Source organism: Zingiber officinale, chromosome 10B (genome assembly GCF_018446385.1).
Source record: "Zingiber officinale cultivar Zhangliang chromosome 10B, Zo_v1.1, whole genome shotgun sequence".
Classification (NCBI taxonomy): Eukaryota; Viridiplantae; Streptophyta; class Magnoliopsida; order Zingiberales; family Zingiberaceae; genus Zingiber; species Zingiber officinale.
The window spans coordinates 91,429,685-91,447,713 of record NC_056005.1 but is presented as its reverse complement, the minus strand read 5'-3'; positions in this window follow the sequence as shown (position 1 = coordinate 91,447,713).

The window sequence follows — 18,029 nt, the reverse complement described above, 5'->3', positions numbered from 1 at the left end:
ACGTTGACACTTGGAGCATGCTGGTTGGGAGTGTTACGTCACATTCCAGGCGCCCGGAGCAGCATATAAAAGAAGCCCCAGGCAGGAGCTTCAAGACATCTGTTTTCTGAGAACTCTGAGTTCAATCACTCTGCTACTCTGCTCTCCAACGACGTTCACAAAGCTCCGACGACTCACTCCGGTCTTCTGTTAATTCATTATTTGTCGGTATAGCTTTGTTTTTCTTTCATTAGCAATATTTGTACGTAAATTGTAATTATCCGAATTGCTAGTGAATTGCCCAACGAAAGTACTCAAGGAGTACGGGCCTTCGAGTAGGAGTCGTCACAGGCTCCGAACGAAGTAAAAATCAACCGTGTTCATCTCTTTACTTCCTTACTTTTCCGCTGCGTTTTAACTCAAGATTTTCGAATCGATATTCACCCCCCCCCCTCTATCGAATCTAACGGTCCTACAAGTGGTATCAGAGCAGGTACCGCTTTGATTTGGTGCAACCACCAAACAGATAGGGGGTGAAATTTTTTAAAACTGATATTATTATTATCTTCTTGGAAGATTTTTTTTTGCATTTAAAATCTAAATTGGTGCAACACCAACTTAGAGTTTCTGTTTCTCCCGCACTGCTAATCCAAGACGAAGTCTTGGGATATTTTTCCAGTTAATTTCGTGTGTGTAGGTAATGATGTCTCAACAAGAAGGCTTCAGCACAGTACGTCCTCCTCTATTCAACGGGGATGATTTTTCGTACTGGAAGAGGAGAATGGAGGTCTACATGAAGACAGACTACGACCAATGGATGAGCGTCACAAGGGCTTACAAAATTCCAGTAGACAACTCCGGAACATACTAGACCCTGAAGACTGGACAAATGATGTGAAGAAAAAGGCATCAATTGAAAACAAAGCCATCAATACTCTACACTGCGGACTAACACGAGAAGAACTGAACCGGGTCGGACCGCATCAAAACGCTAAGGAACTTTGGGATAAACGGATCGAGCTGCACGAAGGAACAAGCGACGCAAAGGTAACAAAGAGAGATTTGCTGTTAAATAGAATTTTTAATATAAAAATGCAGGAAGGAGAAACGGCAAGTCAGCTCCACGCGAGGGTCAAAGATATCCTCAACGGTCTCCACGCGATAGGCCACCAAATGGAGAACCGAGACTCAGTGCACGTTAAATGCTTTTCCGCGAAACAATTTGTGGGCATCAATCGAGATGCCTACAAAATTTCAAAAATTTATCTAAATTAAAATTGGACGAACTCTTTTGTGAATTAGAACTTCATGAGCAAACTAACGCCGGGGTCGAGAAAGGTGTAGCTTTATTTGCAGGTTCCTCTAAAGAAAAGAAGAACAAGCCCGAATCTGAAGAAGATTCCGATCAAGACTCTGAAGACGAAGAACACCTGGTGAACCTGGTAAGGAAAATGTTCACCAGGAAAAAGAAAAGCTTCAGCAAACAGGATCTTCAGAAGATCAGTTCGCCAGCCGACTCAAGAAATGTCACATGTTTTGGATGTAACAAAAAGGGGCACTACAAGAACGAATGCCCAAAATTGAAACTTGACAAACCAAAGTCAACAAAGAAGAAAGCCCTCAAAGCAACATGGGACGATTCCTCCTCAGACGAATCGGAAGGAGAAAAGCACCAAAGTCACCTCGCGCTGATGGCTCGCGAAGCTGAAACGGAAGACGAATCAGAGGAATCAGAAGACGGGTCTGAACCCGAATCGAGCCACGAGTCCGTACTCGTTTCCGAAGGTTCCAAAGAGGTATACCTAAACTTAAATCGTAAATTCTTTAGAATTATCTCGTGTTTGAATAAAAAATTAGTTAATTTGGAAAATAAAAATAAATCGCTTCTTGAGGAAAATCAAAACCTCAAGGAACAATTAAAATATTCGAATCCAACTCAAGATCGAACACTTGAGGAGGAGAATTTATCATTAAAAAATGAACTTAATAAGTTAAAGGAAATGTTGGAAAAATTCACAACAAGATCTAAAAATTTAGATTTAATTCTAAATAACTAAAAGGCATGCTATAATAAAACCGGACTTGGATATAAGTCAAACTCAAACAAAACCTTTAAATCATTATTAACCCAACACAAAGCAACTAAACAAGCTTGGGTCCCGAAAGCGTGCTTAACCACGCAAGTAGGACTTAATCAATTCTATATAACTAAAGATAAAATACATTATATAAACTTGAATAAATCAGATCAAAAACTAAAATATAAATCTAAATTAAAATCAAAATTCAAAACTCAACAAAATTTAGATTATCACCAAGTTGATTATAACTATAAAAAGAATCGATACAAACCTAAAACCAAAATCTAAATTAATGGCCAATAATTCAGGGGGAGGCTCCAGAATAGCTGGCACCTCCAAAACTAACATACCCGACAGGGTAACCCAAAACAAACTAACCCGACAGGGTAATTAGGATTAGTTAAAAAGAGACCAAGTTTAACTTGAAACATGGTACTGGTGAAATTTTTGGATGATAGTACGTTAGGGAAACTTGGGCATCACATGTCTAGAAAGATATGGTTTCGATCTGGTGCATTTGGCCAAGTGGAACTGACCGAAGCTACCCTTAAACGAATCCTAACCAGTTAGACCAAGATTTAGTACTAAGTTCCGTGGATAGGACTATTCGGAAAACCTCGAAAGGTTGGTTACTTCTAATGATGTCCTTGTGACTCACCAAGCTTAGAAGTTTATCCGAAAAATGCCTATTTGTGGAAACCAAAGCTAAGTCTGAATCTAACACAAGTTAAAACAAAACTCTGTAATCAAACTAATTTCATCTCACAAAATCATAGGATTCCCTGATTGATAATATAGATCAGGTGAGATTAATAAGGCTTAAAAATTAATTTTAAAATTTTAAACTTAAATTAATTTTAAACTTAAATTAATTTTAAACTAAAATTATTTTAAACTTAAAAATTATTTTCAAAATTTTATTTTAAACTTAAAAATTAATTTTAAAATTTTAATTTTAAAACTTAAAAATTAATTTCAAAATTTTAATTTTAAACTTAAAAATTAATTTTAAACTTAAAAATTAATTTCAAAATTTTAATTTTAAACTTAAAAATTAATTTCAAAATTTTAATTTTAAACTTAAAAATTAATGTTAAAATTTTAATTAATTTCAAAATTTTAATTCTAAACTTAAAAAAAAATTAATCTCAAAATTTTAAATTTTAAAATTATTTTCAAAATTTTAAATTTTAAACTTAAAAATTATTTTCAAAATTTTATTTTAAACTTAAAAATTATTTTCAAAATTTTATTAATTTTAAAATTTTAATTTTAAAACTTAAAAATTAATTTCAAAATTTTAATTTTAAACTTAAAAATTAATTTTAAATTTTTAATTTTAAAAATTTATTTCAAAATTTTAAACTTAAAAATTAATTTTAAAATTTTAATTTTAAAACTTAAAAATTAATCTCAAAATTTTAATTCTAAACTTAAAAAAAAAAAAAAATCATTTTAAAAACTTTAAAAAAAAATTCTTTTAAAAATCATTTTAAAAACTTTAAAAAATCCTTTTAAAAATTATTTTAATTTTTTTTAAAAACTCTTTTAAAAAAAATCATTTTAAAAACTTTAAAAATTTTCTTTTCTAAAAATTATTTTAAAACATTTTAAAAATTATTTTTAAAAAAAAACTATTTTAAAAATCATTTTAAAACTATTTTAAAAATTATGTATCATTTTGAAAATTTCTTCTTATTTTTTCACTATAATAAAATTCTTTTAACTTAACAAAAATAGTAATAATAATAAATTATTTCTATAGACTATTTTCACTTTAAAAATTATTATTTTTACTTTAAACTCATTTTTATTCCTAAACATCATTTTAACCTTAAAATTATTTTTTAATTTAACTTAACTGAAAATTAAATCTTAAATTAAAACTTAATATTGATTAAAAATTTTAACTTAAACTTAAAATTAAACTTAAACTTAAATTAACCACTAATATTAATTTAAATCTAAAATCAAAACTGAATCAAACGTATGTTAATTGACATAAAAATCATTTTAAATTCCTTTTAAATGCTGGTTTAGAAATCCCTTTAAAAAAAATTAATAAATATAAATAATAATAATTATGACTAACACTTTCATTAACTAACTCATTTTTTTATCAACCTTTAAAATATTAATTATTTTTATTAAAACATAATTAAAGTTTGACTTAAATTGAACCTTCCTTAACCTTGTTTAATAACGAGTTTAACTTCAAATTACTACCAACTTTAAACTAAGTTAATCCAACTTAAAAGGAAGTAAATGAAAAGTTAAATTATAACTAACACCTTTATCAATTAATACAAAATTTAGATTATAGCAAAATTTAATCAATAAATTATTAATATTGATTAATTATTGAATTAACAACAACTTATCTTACTTAACATTACACTAAAGGTTAACTCATTTCAACTGAATCTAACGTTAGTTACGTTTAGTCAAATTTAAATGAACAATTTTATAAAGATAATTATACAATCACCTAAAACACTTAGGTACGAAAATATGTTACGGTTGTAAAATCTTATATTAAGGGGGAGTAATAAATAAGGAGGATTAATAAATTAAAGGAGTATCAAATTCAGGGGGAGGTTTTTAATTATCTCCTTAAGTGTTATTTTTTAACCTTCTCTTTAAAATCTCTCTATAAAATTCTACCTCGATTTTTTTTCTACTTTGAATATATTTAGCAAATATTTTCAAAATTTTATGTCAGGTTCAGGGGGAGAAATAAAACTAATTCAGTTTTTCAAATCGAATTTTAAACTTAATTTTGAATATCAAAGTTTAAAAATCAGTTTTCAAAATCAACCTGTTTAAAATTATGAAAAATTTCTTAAATCAACTCACAATTGTTTGTTTTAAATCACAAACTTTTTATCCTTTTTACTTAGTACTTGAAAACTGAACTTTTCTAGTATTTTAAACCATGGTTTTGAAACTAGTACTTTTCTAGTATTCTAGAAAACTGAATTTTTCTAGTATTTTTCAATCAGTTTTGAAAAATAAATTTTTCAAACTTAGTTTTGGAATTTTGGCTTTGAAAACTTATGTTTGAAAAGCGTTTCAAAGTTGAAACTTGTTTTGAAAATTTAAACTTGATCTTGAAATTTAGACCTTATACACTTATGTTTGAAAATTAGACTATCTAAACTTAGCAATTCTTCTAAAAGCTAAAAGCTAATGCTTTAAACAAGTTTTCAAAACTTTAAACTCCCCCAAGTCAACTTGACTATTTTTTAACTTGCTGTTAAAAATTGTACTTTTATCAGTATCTTTGAATTTTTGAACTAAACTTTTTATTACTCTACACTATGCTTGTTTACCCCTGCTTACTTTTTGATGAATGCCAAAGGGGGAGAAGGGTTAGGTGGTTAAGTTAGCTAAACCAATTTGAAAACACAAACTGACTTTAAAACCACACAAATACATGTTGTTTCGTACATATGCTTCCACTAACTTAACCAGGTTGTCATTCCATCAAAAAGGGGGAGATTGTTGGTGCGGGTAGCACAAACGGTCTAACCCAGGTTTTGATGAATGACAAATAGGTTAAGTTAGTTGTGTTGTTGTCTGACACTTTGATCAAGTGTGCAGAAAGTCCAGACAGGTCGACGGGTGACCGGATAGTGGAGAAGTCCAAGCGGTCGACGGGACCGACGCGAGAAGTCCACTAGGTCGACGGTGGACCGGATAGTCGGCGAAATCCAAGCGGTCGACGGGCTGACCGGACGCTTGGCAGAAGTCCAGCTAGGTCGACGGATGACCGGATAGTGGCGAGAAGTCCAAGCGGTCGACGGGCCGACCGGACGCTTGGAGTCCGACAGGTCGACGGGCCGACCGGACGTCTGGCGGTAAGTGAGGTAAGTCACTGGAGGGAAGTGAGGACGCGTTCCCGGAAGGGACATTAGGCGTCGATCCGGCTTAGATCCATTTCGGATATCTAAGTCGAGATCGTGACTAGATTCCGGTCTCGGAAAGACGGAATCTAAGTCATACTCTTGTTGTTAATTTTTATTACTTAGCGTATCTATAAAAATGTGCTTACAATCTGTGCTGCAGGGTTTTATTTGCCTCGGACTAACACTGTTTTGCAGGTAGGGAACAGTGAGGGTCCGGGCGCCCGGGATGGTTCCGGGCGCCCGGAGGCAAGTTTTATCCCCAGAGCGACGTTGACACTTGGAGCATGCTGGTTGGGAGTGTTACGTCACATTCCAGGCGCCCGGAAGGGATCCAGGCGCCCGGAGCAGCATATAAAAGAAGCCCCAGGCAGGAGCTTCAAGACATCTGTTTTCTGAGAACTCTGAGTTCAATCACTCTGCTACTCTGCGCTCCAACGACGTTCACAAAGCTCCGACGACTCACTCCGGTCTTCTGTTAATTCATTATTTGTCGGTATAGCTTTGTTTTTCTTTCATTAGCAATATTTGTACGTAAATTGTAATTATCCGAATTGCTAGTGAATTGCCCAACGAAAGTACTCAAGGAGTACGGGCCTTCGAGTAGGAGTCGTTACAGGCTCCGAACGAAGTAAAAATCAACCGTGTTCATCTCTTTACTTCCTTACTTTTCCGCTGCGTTTTAACTCGAGATTTTCGAATCGATATTCACCCCCCCCCTCTATCGAATCTAACGGTCCTACATCTATATCATCTTAAACGTGTTTCTCAGAATTTTTCTCAATAGATGCAATTCCGACTTTCTCTCTAATGCTCTTATTTCTTATTTTGTCCATCCTCGTATGCTCACATATCCACCTTAACATCCTCATCTCTGCAACTTATATCTTATGCTCATGTGCTCGAGTCATAGCCTAACATTCAGTTCCATATAACATACCAGGTCTAACTGCGATTTTATAGAACTTATTTTTAAATTTTAAAGATACTTTACGGTCACATAAAACACTCGACGCTCCCCTCCATTCAACTATCCTACTTATATTCTATATAAGACATCTCTCTCAATCCCTTTATTATTTTACACAAATGATCCTAAATATTTAAATCTCTCAGTTTTGGATAACTCGTCATCTCTTATCTTAACAATTGTCTCATTACTTCTAATATTGTTAAAATTAAATTCCATATATTCTGTCTTTAATGTACTAAGTTTAAAATCTTTCTCTTCTAATGTTTCCATCCAAGATTCTAATTTAGCATTTACTTCACGTGTTTCATCTATTAAAATAATATCTGCAAATAACATGCACTACAATACTATGACTTAAATGTGCACAATGAGTTTGTCCATAATTAGTGTCAAAATATAGAGACTTAAAGTTAATCATTGATATAGCCCTATCTTTATTAGAAATGCTTCAATTACTCGGCCTGAAGTCTTTACTCTGGTTGTTATATCCTCATACATATTCTTAATTAGTTCAATATATGTTACACTAACACATCTCTTTTCTAGAATTCTTTATATAATTTCTCTTGAGACTCTAACATAAACTTTTTCTATGTTAATAAATACCATGTATAGATCTTATTTTTGCTCCCGATATTTCTCAATTAGTTGTCTAAGAAGATGTATAACTTTTATTGTCGACCTTCTAGGCATGAACCCAAATTAATTTTTGGTCATTGTGGTCTCCTTCTTTAATCTTTTTTTCTATTACTTTTTTCAAATTTCATAGTATGCCTCTTTAGTTTAATATCCCTATAGTTTGCATAATTTTATATATCTCCCTTATTTTTATATAAGAAAACTAGAGTACCTATCCTTTATTGATCAGATATTTTTTTCATTTTCAATATCATGTTAAATAATTTTATAAGTCGTTCAATACCTTTTTTCCGTAGGCACTTCTATACCTCTATCGGAATATCGTCTAATCCAACAATTTTTCCATTGTGCATCTCATTTAAAATTTGTTCTATTTCTGAAGTTTGAATTCTAAGATAAAAATTAAAATTTCTATACTCATTGACCTACTTAAATTACTTAAGTTAAGTTGGTCACCTAAACTTTCCTTAAAAAATTGATAAAAATACTTCTTTCACCGCTCTTTTATTTCTCCATCGTTTACTAATACTGTATTATATTCATCTTTAATGTATTTTATTTGAATAAGATATCTTGTTTTCCTTTCTCTTAGTTTAACTATTCTATAAATGTCTCTTTCCTCTTCTTTTGCATATTTTTTTTAAGTTTTCCTCATTCTTACAAATATATAATTCCCTATAAGCTATTCATTTTTTCCTTCACTTTCTCTTGTACTTTCTCATTCCACCATCAATATTCCTTACTTAGTAGTGCATGTCCCTTTGACTCACTGAATACACTCTTAGCTACTATTTTCAACTTTAATACCATCTTATCTCATGTTGTATTAGAGTCATCGTATATTTTACCTAATACTTGTACTTTTACCTTCTCTTTAAATATATTTTACTTCTCAACCTTTAACTTCCACCACTTAATTCTAGAAATCGTATATATTTTCTTTCTATTGATAATATGTTTGAGACATATATCCAACACTACTAACATATGTTGGGTAGTTAAGATTTCTCCAAGGATGACTTTGTGATCTTTACAAATTTTTCTATCATTCTTCATAACCATAAGAAAATCAATTTGTGATTTATTATTCTCACTTTTGAATGTGACTAAGTGTTCTCTTTTCTTATAAAACGAATTAACTAATATAAGGTCATATACTATCGTAAAATCTAATATAGTTTTCCTTTCCTCATTTCTTGTTCCAAACTCATAACTCTCATGTACCCTCTCAAATTTTTCATTTTTCATTCCGACATACCCATTTAGATAACCTCCTATTAAAATTATTTTATTTAGTAGAATATTTTGCAATATTTCATCTAAGTCGTCCCAAAATCTTGATTTGGTAATTTCATCTAATCCTACTTGCGGTGCATATACGCTAATTATGTTCATTGTAAAATATCGGAAAATAGAGAAATAATAATAAGGGAATTTTCCGAAATTTTTCGGGAATTTTTCGGAGCTCGTATGATTGAATTTACGGGGATAAAACTGGGCCCCGGGAGAGCCTATTTAGGCTACCCTATTTAAGTGAGGAATTGTTTATTTATTTATTTTGTTTCTTATTTCTTTTCTTTTCTTTTATTTCTCCGTTTTCCTCCTCGCCGAACCCCGCGTGCCCTCACCCGAGCCTCGCCTCGCCCATTTATTTTCCTCCCGCCGAACTCAACGTCGTGCCCTAACTATAGCAGTTTCTTTGTCCTCATCTCCCTCGCGCGCACACCCTGCTCTCCTTTGCCCGACGCCGACGATGCCAGGGAACAGAGTGTCGGTGACTGAGTGTCTTCTTTCTCCCCTGCGCTCACACACCGTCGACCTTTCCTGTGCCCTAGCCTGAAGTCGACGGCCACAGTTCGATCGCTCTCCGGCGGCCACTGCTTAGCATTACTCTGCCCTAGGTCGGCCGACTCCCGACTCCCTCTCCTCCCTGTGCTCACGACCCGCCACACCTCTGCACATTCCGAGCCATAGCCGGCGATCCACCGTCGGATTTATCTTCGTTGGTCCATTTCGAGATGGTATCCTTTAGATTTATGCTCGGGTATGTGCCAGATTTTTTGCTCTGTATTGTTCTAAGGTATTTTAGGTTGGAGGACAGTAGTGTGTTGTTTGTCCTTGTTACCTTTTCGTTGACACCTTTGATTTTGGGGCAGATCGTGAAGTCACAGATTGTATAAAAGCTTCCGGCTGTGTAGAAGCTTGCTGCCATCGCCAACCTAGGGTTTCCGACAACAAGATTTGGGTGGATTTCCAGCAGCTACTAAATTGCAGTGGCTGCCCTACTTGGCTGAGGATCGACGGGAGAGGTTTTGTGTGAGTTGTTAGCTGATCATAGAGGAATTCTGTCATTGTTGATTTCTGCAGCAGCAACTCCTAGTTCCGATCATTATCGCCCCAAGGTAAGTGTCTCCGGTAGTGACTCAATAGCCGGGTATACGGATTTGGGTGAGTCTTGATGTTATTTCATTTCTATAAAGGATGATAATAGTGATGTGGATTACGGTCTTACCCTAATTTAGTGTCAGAGCTTTTTATTTAGCTATTTATTTTGGATTTAGCTGAATAAAATATACGCATTAATTGGTACAGGATTTTGATGCGAGATGAGTATCTCGATTATCGGATTGGACCTTCTTATTGGAGGCGGGTACTTTTGACTTTATGTCTTTGATATACATAGTAGTGAATTTAACAAATTTCATTAATTATGTTTCTCATTCTGTTTTCGGTTAATCACTACCCAAAACTTGATATATGCTTGATTGATTGATTGGTTTGTATCTCATGTATACTTTACCTGTTTATACATGCTTGTAGAGGTAGTGATATACCATGCTTCACCATGTTCAGGACCTAGGTTTTATACCTTCTGTGTACCTTTGATTTGATTTGATTCGTTGACCTATGATGCATTGTTATATATATGTGGATTAGGTCAGGATATTTTGTGGTTAATGCCATGCACCATTTGCATGATTGCATGCTGTGCGATAGTCCGCTCTATTATTGTTGAGCACATCGCCAGTTACATGGATCTGCACACACCACCACTCATGAGTAGTGATATATCATGCTTCACCATGTTCAGGACCTAGGTTTTATACCTTCTGTGTACCTTTGATTTGATTTGATTCGTTGACCTATGATGCATTGTTATATATATGTAGATTAGGTCAGGATATTGTGTGGTTAATGCCATGCACCATTTGCATGATTGCATGCTGTGCGATAGTCCGCTCCATTATTGTTGAGCACATCGCCAGTTACATGGATCTGCACACACCACCACTCATGGGTTAGTGGTCGATTCAGGCAGAGTGTGTTACAGCGGGGACTCTGTTAGGCACTGTTGGTCCGCTCATGGGTAGTGTGACACAACGTGTTATCCGGCAGGGATTCCTCCCCGTCATTGTGTACCGGGAGATGAGAGCATTGCGCTCCCCCATTTATGATTTGGGGTAGGAGGATAGGTGTACTCCGACAGCATCCCGTCCACTCGGTCACTCATCAGGAGTAGTGACGACAGAGTGCACGGTTGTCACAGCCCTACCCACTCGGCCTCACTATTGTGTGTGAGATGATCGACTGGCGTCAGGGGTGACCAGGACGCATCATTGGCATCATATGCATGATGCATTTATTGCTTGTGTTTGTGCTTGCTGCATTTATATGCTGCATATTGTTTGGATACCTATGTTTAACATGCATACAAGATTCCTATACCACTTGGACTGTTTGTTCTTATACTCAGGTCCTGGTTAGTACAGTTTCTCTCCTGTTTACTTCAGATGCATATTTTTATCTTTCTTATATCAGGAGACTGTACGCATGATTAGTGTTAGGTGTTATTTCCCTACTTTGTATATCAGTTGTACCTGCTGAGTGTTGGACTCACCCCGCCTCCATTGTTGATAGTTTCAAGTTGATGCTGTCAGGAGAGAGTTCCAGTTGTTGGTCCCTGCAGACCTCGAGAATATGATTGGTTTTCTTTTGGTTTCTTTTCTGTTCTAGACTGTTTTGAACTTATTATGTTTTGGATTATTTTACTTATGGACATTGTATGGATTTTATGATGTCGATGAATTTTATTTTGATATGTTTTACTACAGGCCTGCCTGGACGGCAAAAGAGGTGAGTTCATCGGATTTGAGCTTTACGAGTGTAGTTGAGTAGGGTTAATTTTGAGTCATGGTATTACTGCTTTGATTTACTTATATAAACTGTGTGGTGATAGTTTATTTACATATTATTATTCCAACTGCATGTGGATGAGGTATATGAGGATGTAGAAAAGTTTCAGATTGTCCACCGTACAGGGGAGATGCTGTCGAAATTTTCTCAGACAGGGACTCCTCTGGGGTGTGACAATTTAGTGGTATCAGAGCACAGGTGTACGATCTTTGTTTTCGTATTTTGGATGTTTGGGATAACCTGATACCAATTTATTTACTTGGTATCAGAGCGCCAAGTTTGGCGATATTTGTTGGATTTCTATATTTTGGATTTTCGAGATTTATCTGATACCAATTTATTAGTATCAGAGCAGGTTGTGGATATCTGCTTTTGGTGTTCTGGATTTTTGGATGTCTATTTGGTTTGTACGGATTTCCGTTATGGTTATGTTTCGGACTTCCATTTGGGATTTATATGAATTTCCGGGGATTTTCTCGTTCGGAATTTTGAGGTCAAATTTGGGACTGGACAGCGACGGAATATCTCCAGACGGCAAATAGGTATGTTGTTATTTTATGATTGTTATACTGGTATTGATATCTGTGATATAACTTAACAGATATGAGGAGGTCTACACGTATTGCTGCGAGACGTGGTGCTGGACGACCACGTACGAGGACCACGGGATCTCTGGATATGCCAGAGATGCCTACTGTTGATGAGCCTGTCAGTCAGGGACAGACTCAGGATGCGGCGGGAGCGTCGGGCTCTCAAATCCCGATAGCTCCTGTAGAAATACCTACTTTGGCCACACCGACGGTATCCACTCCTACCGTATTTACGGTACCATCAGGGGTACCATTGGCATACCTGACATTTGCTCCAGAGCAGCCTACGGCATACTCAGCACCACCGCCACCTGGACCTACAGTGTACTCGACACCAGTGGCACCTGTGCCCCCAGTGCCTACAGTAGTAGCAGTTGCTCCACCTCCGGTATCACTACCTACTGTACCTCCAGCGGCGGCCACTTTTATTCCCCCGGTAGTACCACCGACGGTTTATGCTCCAGTTTATACAGCAACACCGGGAGTTCCTCCTCAGGTTTATTCCGCGGTACCACTTGTAGCACCAGCTCCAGTAGTTCCGCCAGTTTCTGCGGTCGTCCCGACACAGCTCACTGATATTGTCGCAGCATGAGCTAGGATTCCAGTATTAGCAGAGTCGATGAAGACTCGATTCACACTCTTCCGAAGAGACCTTGACCCGAGTATGGCTCTATCATGGATAGAGACTATGGAGCAGACCTTCTTCTATATGACTTGCTCAGAGTGGGAGAAAGCAGAGTTGGCTGCTTTCCATTTACGGGATGAGGCTAACACCTGGTGGATTACCCAGCGTTCTATCATCGGCGAGCGGAACGTTACTTGGTCCAGGTTTAGAGAGGCTTTTGAGAGCCGATTCTTTCCACTAGCATATCAGATGGCTTGCCGGCAGGATTTCATGAGTCTGCGTCAGAACAATCGCACGGTGACAGAGTATCATACTGAATTCAACCGGTTGGCTAAGTTTTGTCCAGAGTTAGTTGCGGAGGACAGATCTCGCATGATGCAGTTTATACAAGGACTGGATGGTTATCTGCAAGTAAGGCTTGCCGGTTTAGGGATCGCATCGTACTCAGATGCGCTGGATCGAGCTTTGATGATAGAGTTAGCTCAACAGAGAGCATTTCCGGACAGGAAGAGGAAGCATACAGGTCAAGCATCCGGGCAGATCCAGCAGACACAGACGACCGAACAGCAGCAGAGTAGTCGCGGTCGGTCAGGTCAGGGTACTTCTGGGGCATCTCGTAGGCCTCAGAAGTCAGGGCGGTCTTCTTCAGGACGTTCCCGGTTTTCTCAGCAGAATCGGCAACCACCTTCCAGTGATACTCATTGTTTCAGATGTGGATCCAGAGATCACCTCACCTCAGCTTGCTCTCTGGGACAACCAGTTTGCTTTTATTGCAAACTGCCTGGGCACCAGAGCCGAGATTGTCAGCTGAAGGCTCAGCACACGGCTCCCGGAGGGTCAGGTCAGAGGGGACAGTCTAGTCAGACAGAGGCATATCGAGGAGGGCAGAAGGCCCAGTCTTCACATTGTCAGCAGGGGACAGCTTCACCTGCAGCAGCATTTGGCATGCTTGGACAGGAGTACTCCAGTGCTTCCATAACACCCTAGAGTTTTGTTCCTGGACCTTACTATCCGACGCAGAGGCAGTATCAGATGCAACCTCAGCCTTTAGGCCAGTATCAGACTCAGTCCCAGCCAGCTGCACAGTATCAGTCACCGTCCTCTTAGTCTTCACTGGCACATTATCCAGCACAGCCTCAGTAGCAGGCTTCTGCCCAGCCGCAGCAGCCGCTGGCAGCGTTACCACCTCCTCCTCCGCCAGAGACTGGACGAGTTCATGCGATTACCAGGGAGGATGCACAGCGGGCCGACGGATCCGTTTTCCGCGGTATGATTTCCATTTATGCATTTTCCGCTGATATATTGATTGATACTGGTAGCTCACATTCTTTTATATCTCGTACCTTTATACGGGAGATTAGTATATTACCTACTTTTAGACTGCAGCGACTGACCGTCTCCCTACCGTCCGGTGATACTTTAGACGTCACTCAGGAGGTCAGAGGTTGCCCGTTAGATTTTGGCAACATGATACTTACGGTAGATCTTCTAGTATTGGAAATGGTCGAGTTTGATATCATACTTGGCATGGATTGGCTGTCAGTATGTCATGCTACCGTTGATTGCCAGACGAGGGTGGTCACCTTCCGGCCTCCGAACCAACCCTCGTGGAGTTTCACTAGCATCATAGACGACGGCATCTCGATTATTTCGGCGATTCAGGCGCAGAAGCTGTTGTCTCACGGCTGTCATGGTTTTCTATTATCCCTGATTAGTACTGAAGGCAGCAGTAATTCACAGCTCTCCGAGGTTCTTGTAGTTCGGGAGTACTTAGATGTATTTCCAGAGGAGCTACTAGGTTTGCCTCCCAGAAGGCAAGTGGAGTTCGCTATTGAGCTAATTCCGGGAACCGCGCCGACATCGAAAGCTCCGTATCGTATGGCACCAAAAGAGTTGAACGAGCTGAAGGTTCAACTCCAGGAGCTTTTAGACAGAGGATTCATTCGCCCTAGTGTTTCACCATGGGGTTCTCCAGTTCTGTTTGTCAAGAAAAAGGATGGTACTATGAGGTTGTGTATTGACTATAGGCAGCTGAATGCAGTTATCGTCAGAAATAAATATCCATTACCACGGATCGAGGATTTGTTTGATCAGCTCAGAGGTACATCAGTGTATTCTAAGATTGATCTGCGATCCGGATATCATCAGCTGAGAGTCAGAGACTCAGATATTCAGAAGACAGCTTTCCGTATCAGATACGGTCATTATGAGTTTTTGGTAATGTCATTTGGGCTTATCAATGCTCCAGTGGTGTTTATGGACTTGATGAACCGCATCTTTCTAGAGTATCTGGATCAATTTGTTATCGTTTTCATCGATGATATATTGGTCTACTCTCGTTCCGAGGAGGAGCTTGCACAGCATCTTTGCACAGTCTTGGAGATTCTTCGACGACATCAGCTGTAAGCGAAGTTCAGCAAGTGTGCATTCTGGTTATCCTCAGTCGGTTTTCTGGGACACGTGGTTTCTAGCAGAGGTATTTCAGTTGATCCTCAGAAGATCGAGGCTGTCACCGGTTGGGGTAGCCGAAGTCAGTTCAGGAGATACGTACCTGATCCGACGCATGTGCTGACAGATGTCTCAGTCCCAGTTCAGCTTGACATTACATATGAGAAGGTTCCGGTACGAATTCTCGACCGGAAAGAGCGTCAGTTGCGGAACAAGACTATCCGGCTGGTTAAAGTCGGATGACAGCATCATTCGGACGAGGAGACGACTTGGGAGCTCGAGGATACTATCCGAGCTCGATATCTCCATCTTTTCACTTGAGGTATGTGATTTATTTATCGTTCAGCATTTATACTCTATATCTGTTGTTAGTACTTGCTGATGGTAGATAACGAAATTTAGGGACCAAATTTTTATTAGTGGGGGAGAAATGTAAAATACCGGAAAATAGAGAAATAATAATAAGGAAATTTTCCGGAATTTTTGGAAATTTTTCAGGAATTTTTCGGAGCTCGTATGATTGAGTTTATGGGGATAAAACTAGGCCCCGAGAGAGCCTATTTAGGCTACCCTATTTAAGTGAGGATTTATTTATTTATTTATTTTGTTTCTTATTTCTTTTCTTTTCTTTTATTTCTCCGTTTTCCTCTTCGCCGAACCCCACGTGCCCTCACCCGAGCCGAGCCGAGCCCATTTCTTTTCCTCCCGCCGAACTCAACGTCGTGCCCTAACTGAAGCAGTTTCTTTGTCCTCATCTCCCTCGCGCGGACACCCTGCTCTCCTCTGCCCGACGCCAACGACGCCAGGGAACAGAGTGTCGGCGACTGAGTGTCTTCTTTCTCCCCTGCGCTTGCACACCGCCGACCTTTCCTGTGCCCTAGCCTGAAGTCGACGGCCACAGTTCGATCGCTCTCCGACGGCCACTGCTTAGCATTACTCTGCCCTAGGTCGGCCGACTCCCGACTCCCTCTCCTCCCTGTGCTCACGACCCGCCACACCTCTGCACATTCCGAGCCTTAGCCGACGATCCACCGTCGGATTTATCTTCGTTGGTCCATTTCGAGATGGTATCCTTTAGATTTATGCTCGGGTATGTGCCAGATTTTTTGCTCTGTACTGTTCTAAGGTATTTTAGGTTGGAGGACAGCAGTGTGTTATTTGTTCTTGTTACCTTTTCGTTGACACCTTTGATTTTGGGGCAGATCGTGAAGTCACAGATTGTATGAAAGCGTCCGGCTGTGTAGAAGCTTGCTGCCATCGCCAACCTAGGGTTTCCGACGACAAGATTAGGGTGGATTTCCAGCAGCTACTAAATTGCAGCGGCTGCCCTACCTGGCTGAGGATCGACGGGAGCGATTTTGTGTGAGTTGTTAGCTGATCATAGAGGAATTCTGTCATTGTTGATTTCTGCAGCAGCAACTCCTAGTTCCGGTCATTATCGCCCCAAGGTAAGTGTCTCCGATAGTGACTCAATAGCCGGGTATACGGATTTGGGTGAGTCTTGATGTTATTTCATTTCTATAAAGGATGATAATAGTGATGTGGATTACAATCTTACCCTAATTTAGTGTCAGAGCTTTTTATTTAGCTATTTATTTTGGATTTAGCTGAATAAAATATATGCATTAATTGGTACAGGATTTTGACGCGAGACGAGTATCTCGATTATCGGATTGGACCTTCTTATTGGAGGCGGGTACTTTTGACTTTATGTCTTTGATATACATAGTAGTGAATTTAACAAATTTCATTAATTATGTTTCTCATTCTGTTTTCGGTTAATCACTACCCAAAACTTGATATATGCTTGATTGATTGATTGGTTTGCATCTCATGTATACTTTACCTGTTTATACATGCTTGTAGGGGTAGTGATATACCATGGTTCACCATGTTCAGGACCTAGGTTTTATACCTTCTGTGTACCTTTGATTTGATTTGATTCGTTGACCTATGATGCATTGTTATATATATGTGGATTAGGTCAAGATATTTTGTGGTTAGTGTCATGCACCATTTGCATGATTGCATGCTGTGCGATAGTCCGCTCTATTATTGTTGAGCACATCGCCAGTTACATGGATCTGCACACACCACCACTCATGGGTTAGTGGTCGATTCAGGCAGAGTGTGTTGCAGCAGGGACTCTGTTAGGCACCGTTGGTCCGCTCATGGGTAGTGTGACACAACGTGTTATCCGGCAGGGATTCCTCCTCGTCATTGTCTACTGGGAGATGAGAGCATTGCACTCCCCCATTTATGATTTGGGGTAGGAGGATAGGTGTACTCCGACAGCATCCCGTCCACTCGGTCACTCATCAGGAGTAGTGACGACAGAGTGCACAGTTGTCACAGCCCTACCCACTCGGCCTCACTATTGTGTGTGAGATGATCGACTGGCGTCAGGGGTGACCAGGACGCATCATTGGCATCATATGCATGATCATTTATTGTTTGTGTTTGTGCTTGCTGCATTTATATGCTGCATATTGTTTGGATACCTATGTTTGACATGCATACAAGATTCCTATACCACTTGGACTGTTTGTCCTTATACTCAGGTCCTGGTTAGTACAGTTTCTCTCCTGTTTACTT